Raw genomic sequence first — 16,619 nt, 5'->3', positions numbered from 1 at the left:
AGTCGTTGGTTTGACCCTTATGGTGGGCGATTTTTTTTTATCCGCCGATGCACCAACTCACTTTGCAAACAGCCTTGCACTTGGACATTCGAGCAGGCTTGCCACCATGCATTGCTGACGTGTCAGGCTTAGCTGGTGATACAGGAGAATATGGGTTTGAATCCTAGCTGTGCCTGCACTCTGACCTGTTATCCTAATAACGTACCTATTACTTGTGAAACGTCCTCCTAAATGGATTGAAAAATCCTCCTTTCAGGTACAAGTAATTGACAGGCAGAGGCTTTAAGTAAGTGACTTGCTCCTGGTGAAGGTTGAACTCACAAACTCGGCATTGATTCACTGCATACTGTTGTATAAGTACCACACGCAATCCGATTGCGCCACAGGAGCCACTAAAAGCACTCTCGCTGATCACCATATTTTGCACAAACAGAGCTGTACGATTTTCGGTGCAAGTCAGTACTTCAATATAGCTTCCTGGCTACCTCAGTCGGTAGAGCAAGAGACGCAAAATATCTGATTCGTGGGTTCGAAGCACACCTTGAGTGCTTCTTTTCTCCGCCGAAGCACCAACTCACTTTGCAAATTGCCATCAGCTTGGACTTTCGAGCAGGCTTGCCACCCTGCACTGCTGACGTGTCAGGCATTGCTGGTGATACAGGAGAATATGGGTTTGAATCATAGCTGTGCCTGCACTCTGACCGGTTATCCTGATAAAGTACCTATTACTTGTGAAACGTCCTCCTAAATGGATTGAAAAATGCTCCTTTTCTGGAAAAGAAATTGACAGGCAGAGGGTTCAAGAAAATTATTTGTTCCTGGTGAGGCTCGAACTCACAACCTCGGCATTGCTTCGCTGCATACTGTTGTATAAGTACCACGCGCTAACCGATTGCGCCACAGGAGCTGTTAAAGACACTCTCGCTGATCACCATCATTTGCAAAAAAAGAGGTATACGGTGTTCGGTCGAAGTCAGTTCTACAATTGAGCTTCCTGGCTAACTCAGTCGGTAGAGCACGAGACTCATATTCTCAGAGTCGTTGGTTTGACCCTTATGGTGGGCGATTTTTTTTTATCCGCCGATGCACCAAATCACTTTGCAAACAGCCTTGCACTTGGACATCCGAGCAGGCTTGCCACCATGCATTGCTGACGTGTCAGGCTTAGCTGGTGATACAGGAGAATATGGGTTTGAATCCTAGCTGTGCCTGCACTCTGACCTGTTATCCTGATAAAGTACCTATTACTTGTGAAACGTCCTCCTAAATGGATTGAAAAATGCTCCTTTTCTGGAAAAGAAATTGACAGGCAGAGGGTTCAAGAAAATTATTTGTTACTGGTGAGGCTCGAACTCACAACCTCGGCATTGCTTCGCTGCATACTGTTGTATAAGTACCACGCGCTAACCGATTGCGCCACAGGAGCTGTTAAAGACACTCTCGCTGATCACCATCATTTGCAAAAAAAGAGGTATACGGTGTTCGGTCGAAGTCAGTTCTACAATTGAGCTTCCTGGCTAACTCAGTCGGTAGAGCACGAGACTCATATTCTCAGAGTCGTTGGTTTGACCCTTATGGTGGGCGATTCTTTTTTATCCGCCGATGCACCAACTCACTTTGCAAACAGCCTTGCACTTGGACATTCGAGCAGGCTTGCCACCATGCATTGCTGACGTGTCAGGCTTAGCTGGTGATACAGGAGAATATGGGTTTGAATCCTAGCTGTGCCTGCACTCTGACCTGTTATCCTAATAACGTACCTATTACTTGTGAAACGTCCTCCTAAATGGATTGAAAAATCCTCCTTTCAGGTACAAGTAATTGACAGGCAGAGGCTTTAAGTAAGTGACTTGCTCCTGGTGAAGCTTGAATTCACAAACTCGGCATTGATTCACTGCATACTGTTGTATAAGTACCACACGCAATCCGATTGCGCCACAGGAGCCACTAAAAGCACTCTCGCTGATCACCATATTTTGCACAAACAGAGCTGTACGATTTTCGGTGCAAGTCAGTACTTCAATATAGCTTCCTGGCTACCTCAGTCGGTAGAGCAAGAGACGCAAAATATCTGATTCGTGGGTTCGAAGCACACCTTGAGTGCTTCTTTTCTCCGCCGAAGCACCAACTCACTTTGCAAATTGCCATCAGCTTGGACTTTCGAGCAGGCTTGCCACCCTGCACTGCTGACGTGTCAGGCATTGCTGGTGATACAGGAGAATATGGGTTTGAATCATAGCTGTGCCTGCACTCTGACCGGTTATCCTGATAAAGTACCTATTACTTGTGAAACGTCCTCCTAAATGGATTGAAAAATGCTCCTTTTCTGGAAAAGAAATTGACAGGCAGAGGGTTCAAGAAAATTATTTGTTCCTGGTGAGGCTCGAACTCACAACCTCGGCATTGCTTCGCTGCATACTGTTGTATAAGTACCACGCGCTAACCGATTGCGCCACAGGAGCTGTTAAAGACACTCTCGCTGATCACCATAATTTGCAAAAAAAGAGGTATACGGTGTTCGGTCGAAGTCAGTTCTACAATTGAGCTTCCTGGCTAACTCAGTCGGTAGAGCACGAGACTCATATTCTCAGAGTCGTTGGTTTGACCCTTATGGTGGGCGATTTTTTTTTATCCGCCGATGCACCAAATCACTTTGCAAACAGCCTTGCACTTGGACATCCGAGCAGGCTTGCCACCATGCATTGCTGACGTGTCAGGCTTAGCTGGTGATACAGGAGAATATGGGTTTGAATCCTAGCTGTGCCTGCACTCTGACCTGTTATCCTGATAAAGTACCTATTACTTGTGAAACGTCCTCCTAAATGGATTGAAAAATGCTCCTTTTCTGGAAAAGAAATTGACAGGCAGAGGGTTCAAGAAAATTATTTGTTCCTGGTGAGGCTCGAACTCACAACCTCGGCATTGCTTCGCTGCATACTGTTGTATAAGTACCACGCGCTAACCGATTGCGCCACAGGAGCTGTTAAAGACACTCTCGCTGATCACCATAATTTGCAAAAAAAGAGGTATACGGTGTTCGGTCGAAGTCAGTTCTACAATTGAGCTTCCTGGCTAACTCAGTCGGTAGAGCACGAGACTCATATTCTCAGAGTCGTTGGTTTGACCCTTATGGTGGGCGATTTTTTTTTATCCGCCGATGCACCAACTCACTTTGCAAACAGCCTTGCACTTGGACATTCGAGCAGGCTTGCCACCATGCATTGCTGACGTGTCAGGCTTAGCTGGTGATACAGGAGAATATGGGTTTGAATCCTAGCTGTGCCTGCACTCTGACCTGTTATCCTGATAAAGTACCTATTACTTGTGAAACGTCCTCCTAAATGGATTGAAAAATGCTCCTTTTCTGGAAAAGAAATTGACAGGCAGAGGGTTCAAGAAAATTATTTGTTCCTGGTGAGGCTCGAACTCACAACCTCGGCATTGCTTCGCTGCATACTGTTGTATAAGTACCACGCGCTAACCGATTGCGCAACAGGAGCTGTTAAAGGAACTCTCGCTGATCACCATATTTTGCAAAAAAAGAGGTATACGGTGTTTGGTTGAAGTCAGTTCTACAATTGAGCTTCCTGGCTAACTCAGTCGGTAGAGCACGAGACTCATATTCTCAGAGTTGTTGGTTTGACCCTTATGGTGGGCGATTTTTTTTTATCCGCCGATGCACCAACTCACTTTGCAAACAGCCTTGCACTTGGACATTCGAGCAGGCTTGCCACCATGCATTGCTGACGTGTCAGGCTTAGCTGGTGATACAGGAGAATAGGGGTTTGAATCCTAGCTGTGCCTGCACTCTGACCTGTTATCCTAATAACGTACCTATTACTTGTGAAACGTCCTCCTAAATGGATTGAAAAATCCTCCTTTCAGGTACAAGAAATTGACAGGCAGAGGCTTTAAGTAAGTGACTTGCTCCTGGTGAAGCTTGAACTCACAAACTCGGCATTGATTCACTGCATACTGTTGTATAAGTACCACACGCAATCCGATTGCGCCACAGGAGCCACTAAAAGCACTCTCGCTGATCACCATATTTTGCACAAACAGAGCTGTACGATTTTCGGTGCAAGTCAGTACTTCAATATAGCTTCCTGGCTACCTCAGTCGGTAGAGCAAGAGACGCAAAATATCAGATTCGTGGGTTCGAAGCACACCTTGAGTGCTTCTTTTCTTCGCCGAAGCACCAACTCACTTTGCAAATTGCCATCAGCTTGGACTTTCGAGCAGGCTTGCCACCCTGCACTGCTGACGTGTCAGGCATTGCTGGTGATACAGGAGAATATGGGTTTGAATCATAGCTGTGCCTGCACTCTGACCGGTTATCCTGATAAAGTACCTATTACTTGTGAAACGTCCTCCTAAATGGATTGAAAAATGCTCCTTTTCTGGAAAAGAAATTGACAGGCAGAGGGTTCAAGAAAATTATTTGTTCCTGGTGAGGCTCGAACTCACAACCTCGGCATTGCTTCGCTGCATACTGTTGTATAAGTACCACGCGCTAACCGATTGCGCCACAGGAGCTGTTAAAGACACTCTCGCTGATCACCATATTTTGCAAAAAAAGAGGTATACGGTGTTCGGTCGAAGTCAGTTCTACAATTGAGCTTCCTGGCTAACTCAGTCGGTAGAGCACGAGACTCATATTCTCAGAGTCGTTGGTTTGACCCTTATGGTGGGCGATTTTTTTTTATCCGCCGATGCACCAACTCACTTTGCAAACAGCCTTGCACTTGGACATTCGAGCAGGCTTGCCACCATGCATTGCTGACGTGTCAGGCTTAGCTGGTGATACAGGAGAATATGGGTTTGAATCCTAGCTGTGCCTGCACTCTGACCTGTTATCCTAATAACGTACCTATTACTTGTGAAACGTCCTCCGAAATGGATTGAAAAATCCTCCTTTCAGGTACAAGAAATTGACAGGCAGAGGCTTTAAGTAAGTGACTTGCTCCTGGTGAAGCTTGAACTCACAACCTCGGCATTGATTCACTGCATACTGTTGTATAAGTACCACACGCAATCCGATTGCGCCACAGGAGCCACTAAAAGCACTCTCGCTGATCACCATATTTTGCACAAACAGAGCTGTACGATTTTCGGTGCAAGTCAGTACTTCAATATAGCTTCCTGGCTACCTCAGTCGGTAGAGCAAGAGACGCAAAATATCAGATTCGTGGGTTCGAAGCACACCTTGAGTGCTTCTTTTCTCCGCCGAAGCACCAACTCACTTTGCAAATTGCCATCAGCTTGGACTTTTGAGCAGGCTTGCCACCGTGCACTGCTGACGTGTCAGGCATTGCTGGTGATACAGGAGAATATGGGTTTGAATCATAGCTGTGCCTGCACTCTGACCGGTTATCCTGATAAAGTACCTATTACTTGTGAAACGTCCTCCTAAATGGATTGAAAAATGCTCCTTTTCTGGAAAAGAAATTGACAGGCAGAGGGTTCAAGAAAATTATTTGTTCCTGGTGAGGCTCGAACTCACAACCTCGGCATTGCTTCGCTGCATACTGTTGTATAAGTACCACGCGCTAACCGATTGCGCCACAGGAGCTGTTAAAGGAACTCTCGCTGATCACCATATTTTGCAAAAAAAGAGGTATACGGTGTTCGGTCGAAGTCAGTTCTACAATTGAGCTTCCTGGCTAACTCAGTCGGTAGAGCACGAGACTCATATTCTCAGAGTCGTTGGTTTGACCCTTATGGTGGGCGATTTTTTTTTATCCGCCGATGCACCAACTCACTTTGCAAACAGCCTTGCACTTGGACATTCGAGCAGGCTTGCCACCATGCATTGCTGACGTGTCAGGCTTAGCTGGTGATACAGGAGAATATGGGTTTGAATCCTAGCTGTGCCTGCACTCTGACCTGTTATCCTAATAACGTACCTATTACTTGTGAAACGTCCTCCTAAATGGATTGAAAAATCCTCCTTTCAGGTACAAGAAATTGACAGGCAGAGGCTTTAAGTAAGTGACTTGCTCCTGGTGAAGCTTGAACTCACAAACTCGGCATTGATTCACTGCATACTGTTGTATAAGTACCACACGCAATCCGATTGCGCCACAGGAGCCACTAAAAGCACTCTCAATGATCACCATATTTTGCACAAACAGAGCTGTACGATTTTCGGTGCAAGTCAGTACTTCAATATAGCTTCCTGGCTACCTCAGTCGGTAGAGCAAGAGATGCAAAATATCAGATTCGTGGGTTCGAAGCACACCTTGAGTGCTTCTTTTCTCCGCCGAAGCACCAACTCACTTTGCAAATTGCCATCAGCTTGGACTTTCGAGCAGGCTTGCCACCCTGCACTGCTGACGTGTCAGGCATTGCTGGTGATACAGGAGAATATGGGTTTGAATCATAGCTGTGCCTGCACTCTGACCGGTTATCCTGATAAAGTACGTATTACTTGTGAAACGTCCTCCTAAATGGATTGAAAAATGCTCCTTTTCTGGAAAAGAAATTGACAGGCAGAGGGTTCAAGAAAATTATTTGTTCCTGGTGAGGCTCGAACTCACAACCTCAGCATTGCTTCGCTGCATACTGTTGTATAAGTACCACGCGCTAACCGATTGCGCCACAGGAGCTGTTAAAGGAACTCTCGCTGATCACCATATTTTGCAAAAAAAGAGGTATACGGTGTTCGGTCGAAGTCAGTTCTACAATTGAGCTTCCTGGCTAACTCAGTCGGTAGAACACGAGACTCATATTCTCAGAGTCGTTGGTTTGACCCTTATGGTGGGCGATTTTTTTTTATCCGCCGATGCACCAACTCACTTTGCAAACAGCCTTGCACTTGGACATTCGAGCAGGCTTGCCACCATGCATTGCTGACGTGTCAGGCTTAGCTGGTGATACAGGAGAATATGGGTTTGAATCCTAGCTGTGCCTGCACTCTGACCTGTTATCCTAATAACGTACCTATTACTTGTGAAACGTCCTCCTAAATGGATTGAAAAATCCTCCTTTCAGGTACAAGAAATTGACAGGCAGAGGCTTTAAGTAAGTGACTTGCTCCTGGTGAAGCTTGAACTCACAAACTCGGCATTGATTCACTGCATACTGTTGTATAAGTACCACACGCAATCCGATTGCGCCACAGGAGCCACTAAAAGCACTCTCGATGATCACCATATTTTGCACAAACAGAGCTGTACGATTTTCGGTGCAAGTCAGTACTTCAATATAGCTTCCTGGCTACCTCAGTCGGTAGAGCAAGAGATGCAAAATATCAGATTCGTGGGTTCGAAGCACACCTTGAGTGCTTCTTTTCTCCGCCGAAGCACCAACTCACTTTGCAAATTGCCATCAGCTTGGACTTTCGAGCAGGCTTGCCACCCTGCACTGCTGACGTGTCAGGCATTGCTGGTGATACAGGAGAATATGGGTTTGAATCATAGCTGTGCCTGCACTCTGACCGGTTATCCTGATAAAGTACGTATTACTTGTGAAACGTCCTCCTAAATGGATTGAAAAATGCTCCTTTTCTGGAAAAGAAATTGACAGGCAGAGGGTTCAAGAAAATTATTTGTTCCTGGTGAGGCTCGAACTCACAACCTCAGCATTGCTTCGCTGCATACTGTTGTATAAGTACCACGCGCTAACCGATTGCGCCACAGGAGCTGTTAAAGGAACTCACGCTGATCACCATATTTTGCAAAAAAAGAGGTATACGGTGTTCGGTCGAAGTCAGTTCTACAATTGAGCTTCCTGGCTAACTCAGTCGGTAGAACACGAGACTCATATTCTCAGAGTCGTTGGTTTGACCCTTATGGTGGGCGATTTTTTTTTATCCGCCGATGCACCAACTCACTTTGCAAACAGCCTTGCACTTGGACATTCGAGCAGGCTTGCCACCATGCATTGCTGACGTGTCAGGCTTAGCTGGTGATACAGGAGAATATGGGTTTGAATCCTAGCTGTGCCTGCACTCTGACCTGTTATCCTAATAACGTACCTATTACTTGTGAAACGTCCTCCTAAATGGATTGAAAAATCCTCCTTTCAGGTACAAGAAATTGACAGGCAGAGGCTTTAAGTAAGTGACTTGCTCCTGGTGAAGCTTGAACTCACAAACTCGGCATTGATTCACTGCATACTGTTGTATAAGTACCACACGCAATCCGATTGCGCCACAGGAGCCACTAAAAGCACTCTCGCTGATCACCATATTTTGCACAAACAGAGCTGTACGATTTTCGGTGCAAGTCAGTACTTCAATATAGCTTCCTGGCTACCTCAGTCGGTAGAGCAAGAGACGCAAAATATCTGATTCGTGGGTTCGAAGCACACCTTGAGTGCTTCTTTTCTCCGCCGAAGCACCAACTCACTTTGCAAATTGCCATCAGCTTGGACTTTCGAGCAGGCTTGCCACCCTGCACTGCTGACGTGTCAGGCATTGCTGGTGATACAGGAGAATATGGGTTTGAATCATAGCTGTGCCTGCACTCTGACCGGTTATCCTGATAAAGTACCTATTACTTGTGAAACGTCCTCCTAAATGGATTGAAAAATGCTCCTTTTCTGGAAAAGAAATTGACAGGCAGAGGGTTCAAGAAAATTATTTGTTCCTGGTGAGGCTCGAACTCACAACCTCGGCATTGCTTCGCTGCATACTGTTGTATAAGTACCACGCGCTAACCGATTGCGCCACAGGAGCTGTTAAAGGAACTCTCGCTGATCACCATATTTTGCAAAAAAAGAGGTATACGGTGTTCGGTCGAAGTCAGTTCTACAATTGAGCTTCCTGGCTAACTCAGTCGGTAGAGCACGAGACTCATATTCTCAGAGTCGTTGGTTTGACCCTTATGGTGGGCGATTTTTTTTTATCCGCCGATGCACCAACTCACTTTGCAAACAGCCTTGCACTTGGACATTCGAGCAGGCTTGCCACCATGCATTGCTGACGTGTCAGGCTTAGCTGGTGATACAGGAGAATATGGGTTTGAATCCTAGCTGTGCCTGCACTCTGACCTGTTATCCTAATAACGTACCTATTACTTGTGAAACGTCCTCCTAAATGGATTGAAAAATCCTCCTTTCAGGTACAAGAAATTGACAGGCAGAGGCTTTAAGTAAGTGACTTGCTCCTGGTGAAGCTTGAACTCACAAACTCGGCATTGATTCACTGCATACTGTTGTATAAGTACCACACGCAATCCGATTGCGCCACAGGAGCCACTAAAAGCACTCTCGCTGATCACCATATTTTGCACAAACAGAGCTGTACGATTTTCGGTGCAAGTCAGTACTTCAATATAGCTTCCTGGCTACCTCAGTCGGTAGAGCAAGAGACGCAAAATATCTGATTCGTGGGTTCGAAGCACACCTTGAGTGCTTCTTTTCTCCGCCGAAGCACCAACTCACTTTGCAAATTGCCATCAGCTTGGACTTTCGAGCAGGCTTGCCACCCTGCACTGCTGACGTGTCAGGCATTGCTGGTGATACAGGAGAATATGGGTTTGAATCATAGCTGTGCCTGCACTCTGACCGGTTATCCTGATAAAGTACCTATTACTTGTGAAACGTCCTCCTAAATGGATTGAAAAATGCTCCTTTTCTGGAAAAGAAATTGACAGGCAGAGGGTTCAAGAAAATTATTTGTTCCTGGTGAGGCTCGAACTCACAACCTCGGCATTGCTTCGCTGCATACTGTTGTATAAGTACCACGCGCTAACCGATTGCGCCACAGGAGCTGTTAAAGACGCTCTCGCTGATCACCATATTTTGCAAAAAAAGAGGTATACGGTGTTCGGTCGAAGTCAGTTCTACAATTGAGCTTCCTGGCTAACTCAGTCGGTAGAGCACGAGACTCATATTCTCAGAGTCGTTGGTTTGACCCTTATGGTGGGCGATTTTTTTTTATCCGCCGATGCACCAACACACTTTGCAAACAGCCTTGCACTTGGACATTCGAGCAGGCTTGCCACCATGCATTGCTGACGTGTCAGGCTTAGCTGGTGATACAGGAGAATATGGGTTTGAATCCTAGCTGTGCCTGCACTCTGACCTGTTATCCTGATAAAGTACCTATTACTTGTGAAACGTCCTCCTAAATGGATTGAAAAATGCTCCTTTTCTGGAAAAGAAATTGACAGGCAGAGGGTTCAAGAAAATTATTTGTTCCTGGTGAGGCTCGAACTCACAACCTCGGCATTGCTTCGCTGCATACTGTTGTATAAGTACCACGCGCTAACCGATTGCGCCACAGGAGCTGTTAAAGGAACTCTCGCTGATCACCATATTTTGCAAAAAAAGAGGTATATACGGTGTTTGGTTGAAGTCAGTTCTACAATTGAGCTTCCTGGCTAACTCAGTCGGTAGAGCACGAGACTCATATTCTCAGAGTCGTTGGTTTGACCCTTATGGTGGGCGATATTTTTTATCCGCCGATGCACCAACTCACTTTGCAAACAGCCTTGCACTTGGACATTCGAGCAGGCTTGCCACCATGCATTGCTGACGTGTCAGGCTTAGCTGGTGATACAGGAGAATATGGGTTTGAATCCTAGCTGTGCCTGCACTCTGACCTGTTATCCTAATAACGTACCTATTACTTGTGAAACGTCCTCCTAAATGGATTGAAAAATCCTCCTTTCAGGTACAAGAAATTGACAGGCAGAGGCTTTAAGTAAGTGACTTGCTCCTGGTGAAGCTTGAACTCACAAACTCGGCATTGATTCACTGCATACTGTTGTATAAGTACCACACGCAATCCGATTGCGCCACAGGAGCCACTAAAAGCACTCTCGCTGATCACCATATTTTGCACAAACAGAGCTGTACGATTTTCGGTGCAAGTCAGTACTTCAATATAGCTTCCTGGCTACCTCAGTCGGTAGAGCAAGAGACGCAAAATATCTGATTCGTGGGTTCGAAGCACACCTTGAGTGCTTCTTTTCTCCACCGAAGCACCAACTCACTTTGCAAATTGCCATCAGCTTGGACTTTCGAGCAGGCTTGCCACCCTGCACTGCTGACGTGTCAGGCATTGCTGGTGATACAGGAGAATATGGGTTTGAATCATAGCTGTGCCTGCACTCTGACCGGTTATCCTGATAAAGTACCTATTACTTGTGAAACGTCCTCCTAAATGGATTGAAAAATGCTCCTTTTCTGGAAAAGAAATTGACAGGCAGAGGGTTCAAGAAAATTATTTGTTCCTGGTGAGGCTCGAACTCACAACCTCGGCATTGCTTCGCTGCATACTGTTGTATAAGTACCACGCGCTAACCGATTGCGCCACAGGAGCTGTTAAAGACGCTCTCGCTGATCACCATATTTTGCAAAAAAAGAGGTATACGGTGTTCGGTCGAAGTCAGTTCTACAATTGAGCTTCCTGGCTAACTCAGTCGGTAGAGCACGAGACTCATATTCTCAGAGTCGTTGGTTTGACCCTTATGGTGGGCGATTTTTTTTTATCCGCCGATGCACCAACACACTTTGCAAACAGCCTTGCACTTGGACATTCGAGCAGGCTTGCCACCATGCATTGCTGACGTGTCAGGCTTAGCTGGTGATACAGGAGAATATGGGTTTGAATCCTAGCTGTGCCTGCACTCTGACCTGTTATCCTGATAAAGTACCTATTACTTGTGAAACGTCCTCCTAAATGGATTGAAAAATGCTCCTTTTCTGGAAAAGAAATTGACAGGCAGAGGGTTCAAGAAAATTATTTGTTCCTGGTGAGGCTCGAACTCACAACCTCGGCATTGCTTCGCTGCATACTGTTGTATAAGTACCACGCGCTAACCGATTGCGCCACAGGAGCTGTTAAAGGAACTCTCGCTGATCACCATATTTTGCAAAAAAAGAGGTATATACGGTGTTTGGTTGAAGTCAGTTCTACAATTGAGCTTCCTGGCTAACTCAGTCGGTAGAGCACGAGACTCATATTCTCAGAGTCGTTGGTTTGACCCTTATGGTGGGCGATATTTTTTATCCGCCGATGCACCAACTCACTTTGCAAACAGCCTTGCACTTGGACATTCGAGCAGGCTTGCCACCATGCATTGCTGACGTGTCAGGCTTAGCTGGTGATACAGGAGAATATGGGTTTGAATCCTAGCTGTGCCTGCACTCTGACCTGTTATCCTAATAACGTACCTATTACTTGTGAAACGTCCTCCGAAATGGATTGAAAAATCCTCCTTTCAAGTACAAGAAATTGACAGGCAGAGGCTTCAAGTAAGTGACTTGCTCCTGGTGAAGCTTGAACTCACAACCTCGGCATTGATTCACTGCATACTGTTGTATAAGTACCACACGCAATCCGATTGCGCCACAGGAGCCACTAAAAGCACTCTCGCTGATCACCATATTTTGAAAAACAGAGCTGTACGATATTCGGTGAAAGTCAGTACTTCAATTGAGCTTCTTGGCTACCTCAGTCGGTAGAGCAAGAGACGCAAGATGTCTGAGTCGTGGGTTCGAGCCACACCTTGAGTGGTTCTTTTCTCAGCCGAAGCACCAACTCACTTTGCAAATTGCCATCAGCTTGGACTTTTGAGCAGGCTTGCCACCCTGCACTGCTGACGTGTCAGGCATTGCTGGTAATACAGGAGAATATGGGTTTGAATCATAGCTGTGCCTGCACTCTGACCGGTTATCCTGATAAAGTACGTATTACTTGTGAAACGTCCTCCTAAATGGATTGAAAAATGCTCCTTTTCTGGAAAAGAAATTGACAGGCAGAGGGTTCAAGAAAATTATTTGTTCCTGGTGAGGCTCGAACTCACAACCTCAGCATTGCTTCGCTGCATACTGTTGTATAAGTACCACGCGCTAACCGATTGCGCCACAGGAGCTGTTAAAGGAACTCTCGCTGATCACCATATTTTGCAAAAAAAGAGGTATACGGTGTTCGGTCGAAGACAGTTCTACAATTGAGCTTCCTGGCTAACTCAGTCGGTAGAACACGAGACTCATATTCTCAGAGTCGTTGGTTTGACCCTTATGGTGGGCGATTTTTTTTTATCCGCCGATGCACCAACTCACTTTGCAAACAGCCTTGCACTTGGACATTCGAGCAGGCTTGCCACCATGCATTGCTGACGTGTCAGGCTTAGCTGGTGATACAGGAGAATATGGGTTTGAATCCTAGCTGTGCCTGCACTCTGACCTGTTATCCTAATAACGTACCTATTACTTGTGAAACGTCCTCCTAAATGGATTGAAAAATCCTCCTTTCAGGTACAAGAAATTGACAGGCAGAGGCTTTAAGTAAGTGACTTGCTCCTGGTGAAGCTTGAACTCACAAACTCGGCATTGATTCACTGCATACTGTTGTATAAGTACCACACGCAATCCGATTGCGCCACAGGAGCCACTAAAAGCACTCTCGCTGATCACCATATTTTGCACAAACAGAGCTGTACGATTTTCGGTGCAAGTCAGTACTTCAATATAGCTTCCTGGCTACCTCAGTCGGTAGAGCAAGAGACGCAAAATATCTGATTCGTGGGTTCGAAGCACACCTTGAGTGCTTCTTTTCTCCGCCGAAGCACCAACTCACTTTGCAAATTGCCATCAGCTTGGACTTTCGAGCAGGCTTGCCACCCTGCACTGCTGACGTGTCAGGCATTGCTGGTGATACAGGAGAATATGGGTTTGAATCATAGCTGTGCCTGCACTCTGACCGGTTATCCTGATAAAGTACGTATTACTTGTGAAACGTCCTCCTAAATGGATTGAAAAATGCTCCTTTTCTGGAAAAGAAATTGACAGGCAGAGGGTTCAAGAAAATTATTTGTTCCTGGTGAGGCTCGAACTCACAACCTCGGCATTGCTTCGCTGCATACTGTTGTATAAGTACCACGCGCTAACCGATTGCGCCACAGGAGCTGTTAAAGACGCTCTCGCTGATCACCATATTTTGCAAAAAAAGAGGTATACGGTGTTCGGTCGAAGTCAGTTCTACAATTGAGCTTCCTGGCTAACTCAGTCGGTAGAACACGAGACTCATATTCTCAGAGTCGTTGGTTTGACCCTTATGGTGGGCGATTTTTTTTTATCCGCCGATGCACCAACACACTTTGCAAACAGCCTTGCACTTGGACATTCGAGCAGGCTTGCCACCATGCATTGCTGACGTGTCAGGCTTAGCTGGTGATACAGGAGAATATGGGTTTGAATCCTAGCTGTGCCTGCACTCTGACCTGTTATCCTGATAAAGTACCTATTACTTGTGAAACGTCCTCCTAAATGGATTGAAAAATGCTCCTTTTCTGGAAAAGAAATTGACAGGCAGAGGGTTCAAGAAAATTATTTGTTCCTGGTGAGGCTCGAACTCACAACCTCGGCATTGCTTCGCTGCATACTGTTGTATAAGTACCACGCGCTAACCGATTGCGCCACAGGAGCTGTTAAAGGAACTCTCGCTGATCACCATATTTTGCAAAAAAAGAGGTATATACGGTGTTTGGTTGAAGTCAGTTCTACAATTGAGCTTCCTGGCTAACTCAGTCGGTAGAGCACGAGACTCATATTCTCAGAGTCGTTGGTTTGACCCTTATGGTGGGCGATATTTTTTATCCGCCGATGCACCAACTCACTTTGCAAACAGCCTTGCACTTGGACATTCGAGCAGGCTTGCCACCATGCATTGCTGACGTGTCAGGCTTAGCTGGTGATACAGGAGAATATGGGTTTGAATCCTAGCTGTGCCTGCACTCTGACCTGTTATCCTAATAACGTACCTATTACTTGTGAAACGTCCTCCTAAATGGATTGAAAAATCCTCCTTTCAGGTACAAGAAATTGACAGGCAGAGGCTTTAAGTAAGTGACTTGCTCCTGGTGAAGCTTGAACTCACAAACTCGGCATTGATTCACTGCATACTGTTGTATAAGTACCACACGCAATCCGATTGCGCCACAGGAGCCACTAAAAGCACTCTCGCTGATCACCATATTTTGCACAAACAGAGCTGTACGATTTTCGGTGCAAGTCAGTACTTCAATATAGCTTCCTGGCTACCTCAGTCGGTAGAGCAAGAGACGCAAAATATCTGATTCGTGGGTTCGAAGCACACCTTGAGTGCTTCTTTTCTCCACCGAAGCACCAACTCACTTTGCAAATTGCCATCAGCTTGGACTTTCGAGCAGGCTTGCCACCCTGCACTGCTGACGTGTCAGGCATTGCTGGTGATACAGGAGAATATGGGTTTGAATCATAGCTGTGCCTGCACTCTGACCGGTTATCCTGATAAAGTACCTATTACTTGTGAAACGTCCTCCTAAATGGATTGAAAAATGCTCCTTTTCTGGAAAAGAAATTGACAGGCAGAGGGTTCAAGAAAATTATTTGTTCCTGGTGAGGCTCGAACTCACAACCTCGGCATTGCTTCGCTGCATACTGTTGTATAAGTACCACGCGCTAACCGATTGCGCCACAGGAGCTGTTAAAGACGCTCTCGCTGATCACCATATTTTGCAAAAAAAGAGGTATACGGTGTTCGGTCGAAGTCAGTTCTACAATTGAGCTTCCTGGCTAACTCAGTCGGTAGAGCACGAGACTCATATTCTCAGAGTCGTTGGTTTGACCCTTATGGTGGGCGATTTTTTTTTATCCGCCGATGCACCAACACACTTTGCAAACAGCCTTGCACTTGGACATTCGAGCAGGCTTGCCACCATGCATTGCTGACGTGTCAGGCTTAGCTGGTGATACAGGAGAATATGGGTTTGAATCCTAGCTGTGCCTGCACTCTGACCTGTTATCCTAATAACGTACCTATTACTTGTGAAACGTCCTCCTAAATGGATTGAAAAATGCTCCTTTTCTGGAAAAGAAATTGACAGGCAGAGGGTTCAAGAAAATGATTTGTTCCTGGTGAGGCTCGAACTCACACCACGGCATTGCTTCGCTGCATACTGTTGTATAAGTACCACCAAACAGCCTTGCACTTGGACATTCGAGCAGGCTTGCCACCATGCATTGCTGACGTGTCAGGCTTAGCTGGTGATACAGGAGAATATGGGTTTGAATCCTAGCTGTGCCTGCACTCTGACCTGTTATCCTAATAACGTACCTATTACTTGTGAAACGTCCTCCGAAATGGATTGAAAAATCCTCCTTTCAAGTACAAGAAATTGACAGGCAGAGGCTTCAAGTAAGTGACTTGCTCCTGGTGAAGCTTGAACTCACAACCTCGGCATTGATTCACTGCATACTGTTGTATAAGTACCACACGCAATCCGATTGCGCCACAGGAGCCACTAAAAGCACTCTCGCTGATCACCATATTTTGAAAAACAGAGCTGTACGATATTCGGTGAAAGTCAGTACTTCAATTGAGCTTCTTGGCTACCTCAGTCGGTAGAGCAAGAGACGCAAGATGTCTGAGTCGTGGGTTCGAGCCACACCTTGAGTGGTTCTTTTCTCAGCCGAAGCACCAACTCACTTTGCAAATTGCCATCAGCTTGGACTTTTGAGCAGGCTTGCCACCCTGCACTGCTGACGTGTCAGGCATTGCTGGTAATACAGGAGAATATGGGTTTGAATCATAGCTGTGCCTGCACTCTGACCGGTTATCCTGATAAAGTACGTATTACTTGTGAAACGTCCTCCTAAATGGATTGAAAAATGCTCCTTTTCTG

At 46.0% G+C, this 16,619-nt stretch overlaps 18 non-coding genes across 18 annotated transcripts; all 18 read right to left on the bottom strand.

The window, feature by feature from the left end:
* Window positions 1-813: 813 nt before the first annotated feature.
* Window positions 814-907, bottom strand: trnai-uau (transfer RNA isoleucine (anticodon UAU)). The gene is made up of 2 exons: window positions 870-907; window positions 814-849 (listed from the first exon to the last, which is right to left on the bottom strand). It is a non-coding gene; the product is annotated as a tRNA-Ile (tRNA).
* Window positions 908-1,332: 425 nt separating this feature from the next.
* On the bottom strand, window positions 1,333-1,426 carry trnai-uau (transfer RNA isoleucine (anticodon UAU)). Its single transcript has 2 exons — window positions 1,389-1,426; window positions 1,333-1,368 (listed from the first exon to the last, which is right to left on the bottom strand). It is a non-coding gene; the product is annotated as a tRNA-Ile (tRNA).
* Window positions 1,427-2,368: 942 nt separating this feature from the next.
* On the bottom strand, window positions 2,369-2,462 carry trnai-uau (transfer RNA isoleucine (anticodon UAU)). The gene is made up of 2 exons: window positions 2,425-2,462; window positions 2,369-2,404 (listed from the first exon to the last, which is right to left on the bottom strand). It is a non-coding gene; the product is annotated as a tRNA-Ile (tRNA).
* Window positions 2,463-2,887: 425 nt separating this feature from the next.
* On the bottom strand, window positions 2,888-2,981 carry trnai-uau (transfer RNA isoleucine (anticodon UAU)). The gene is made up of 2 exons: window positions 2,944-2,981; window positions 2,888-2,923 (listed from the first exon to the last, which is right to left on the bottom strand). It is a non-coding gene; the product is annotated as a tRNA-Ile (tRNA).
* Window positions 2,982-3,406: 425 nt separating this feature from the next.
* On the bottom strand, window positions 3,407-3,500 carry trnai-uau (transfer RNA isoleucine (anticodon UAU)). Its single transcript has 2 exons — window positions 3,463-3,500; window positions 3,407-3,442 (listed from the first exon to the last, which is right to left on the bottom strand). It is a non-coding gene; the product is annotated as a tRNA-Ile (tRNA).
* A 942-nt stretch (window positions 3,501-4,442) lies between these two features.
* Window positions 4,443-4,536, bottom strand: trnai-uau (transfer RNA isoleucine (anticodon UAU)). The gene is made up of 2 exons: window positions 4,499-4,536; window positions 4,443-4,478 (listed from the first exon to the last, which is right to left on the bottom strand). It is a non-coding gene; the product is annotated as a tRNA-Ile (tRNA).
* A 942-nt stretch (window positions 4,537-5,478) lies between these two features.
* trnai-uau (transfer RNA isoleucine (anticodon UAU)) lies at window positions 5,479-5,572 on the bottom strand. Its single transcript has 2 exons — window positions 5,535-5,572; window positions 5,479-5,514 (listed from the first exon to the last, which is right to left on the bottom strand). It is a non-coding gene; the product is annotated as a tRNA-Ile (tRNA).
* Window positions 5,573-6,514: 942 nt separating this feature from the next.
* trnai-uau (transfer RNA isoleucine (anticodon UAU)) lies at window positions 6,515-6,608 on the bottom strand. Its single transcript has 2 exons — window positions 6,571-6,608; window positions 6,515-6,550 (listed from the first exon to the last, which is right to left on the bottom strand). It is a non-coding gene; the product is annotated as a tRNA-Ile (tRNA).
* A 942-nt stretch (window positions 6,609-7,550) lies between these two features.
* Window positions 7,551-7,644, bottom strand: trnai-uau (transfer RNA isoleucine (anticodon UAU)). Its single transcript has 2 exons — window positions 7,607-7,644; window positions 7,551-7,586 (listed from the first exon to the last, which is right to left on the bottom strand). It is a non-coding gene; the product is annotated as a tRNA-Ile (tRNA).
* Window positions 7,645-8,586: 942 nt separating this feature from the next.
* Window positions 8,587-8,680, bottom strand: trnai-uau (transfer RNA isoleucine (anticodon UAU)). The gene is made up of 2 exons: window positions 8,643-8,680; window positions 8,587-8,622 (listed from the first exon to the last, which is right to left on the bottom strand). It is a non-coding gene; the product is annotated as a tRNA-Ile (tRNA).
* Window positions 8,681-9,622: 942 nt separating this feature from the next.
* trnai-uau (transfer RNA isoleucine (anticodon UAU)) lies at window positions 9,623-9,716 on the bottom strand. Its single transcript has 2 exons — window positions 9,679-9,716; window positions 9,623-9,658 (listed from the first exon to the last, which is right to left on the bottom strand). It is a non-coding gene; the product is annotated as a tRNA-Ile (tRNA).
* A 425-nt stretch (window positions 9,717-10,141) lies between these two features.
* Window positions 10,142-10,235, bottom strand: trnai-uau (transfer RNA isoleucine (anticodon UAU)). Its single transcript has 2 exons — window positions 10,198-10,235; window positions 10,142-10,177 (listed from the first exon to the last, which is right to left on the bottom strand). It is a non-coding gene; the product is annotated as a tRNA-Ile (tRNA).
* A 943-nt stretch (window positions 10,236-11,178) lies between these two features.
* On the bottom strand, window positions 11,179-11,272 carry trnai-uau (transfer RNA isoleucine (anticodon UAU)). Its single transcript has 2 exons — window positions 11,235-11,272; window positions 11,179-11,214 (listed from the first exon to the last, which is right to left on the bottom strand). It is a non-coding gene; the product is annotated as a tRNA-Ile (tRNA).
* Window positions 11,273-11,697: 425 nt separating this feature from the next.
* trnai-uau (transfer RNA isoleucine (anticodon UAU)) lies at window positions 11,698-11,791 on the bottom strand. Its single transcript has 2 exons — window positions 11,754-11,791; window positions 11,698-11,733 (listed from the first exon to the last, which is right to left on the bottom strand). It is a non-coding gene; the product is annotated as a tRNA-Ile (tRNA).
* A 942-nt stretch (window positions 11,792-12,733) lies between these two features.
* On the bottom strand, window positions 12,734-12,827 carry trnai-uau (transfer RNA isoleucine (anticodon UAU)). Its single transcript has 2 exons — window positions 12,790-12,827; window positions 12,734-12,769 (listed from the first exon to the last, which is right to left on the bottom strand). It is a non-coding gene; the product is annotated as a tRNA-Ile (tRNA).
* Window positions 12,828-13,769: 942 nt separating this feature from the next.
* On the bottom strand, window positions 13,770-13,863 carry trnai-uau (transfer RNA isoleucine (anticodon UAU)). Its single transcript has 2 exons — window positions 13,826-13,863; window positions 13,770-13,805 (listed from the first exon to the last, which is right to left on the bottom strand). It is a non-coding gene; the product is annotated as a tRNA-Ile (tRNA).
* Window positions 13,864-14,288: 425 nt separating this feature from the next.
* trnai-uau (transfer RNA isoleucine (anticodon UAU)) lies at window positions 14,289-14,382 on the bottom strand. The gene is made up of 2 exons: window positions 14,345-14,382; window positions 14,289-14,324 (listed from the first exon to the last, which is right to left on the bottom strand). It is a non-coding gene; the product is annotated as a tRNA-Ile (tRNA).
* Window positions 14,383-15,325: 943 nt separating this feature from the next.
* trnai-uau (transfer RNA isoleucine (anticodon UAU)) lies at window positions 15,326-15,419 on the bottom strand. Its single transcript has 2 exons — window positions 15,382-15,419; window positions 15,326-15,361 (listed from the first exon to the last, which is right to left on the bottom strand). It is a non-coding gene; the product is annotated as a tRNA-Ile (tRNA).
* Between the last annotated feature and the right edge of the window lie 1,200 nt (window positions 15,420-16,619).

The sequence above is a fragment of the Salmo salar genome, chromosome 12 (genome assembly GCF_965601325.2).
Source record: "Salmo salar chromosome 12, fSalSal1, whole genome shotgun sequence".
In the NCBI taxonomy this organism is placed as follows: Eukaryota; Metazoa; Chordata; class Actinopteri; order Salmoniformes; family Salmonidae; genus Salmo; species Salmo salar.
This window is presented reverse-complemented; position numbering and strand designations above follow the sequence as displayed.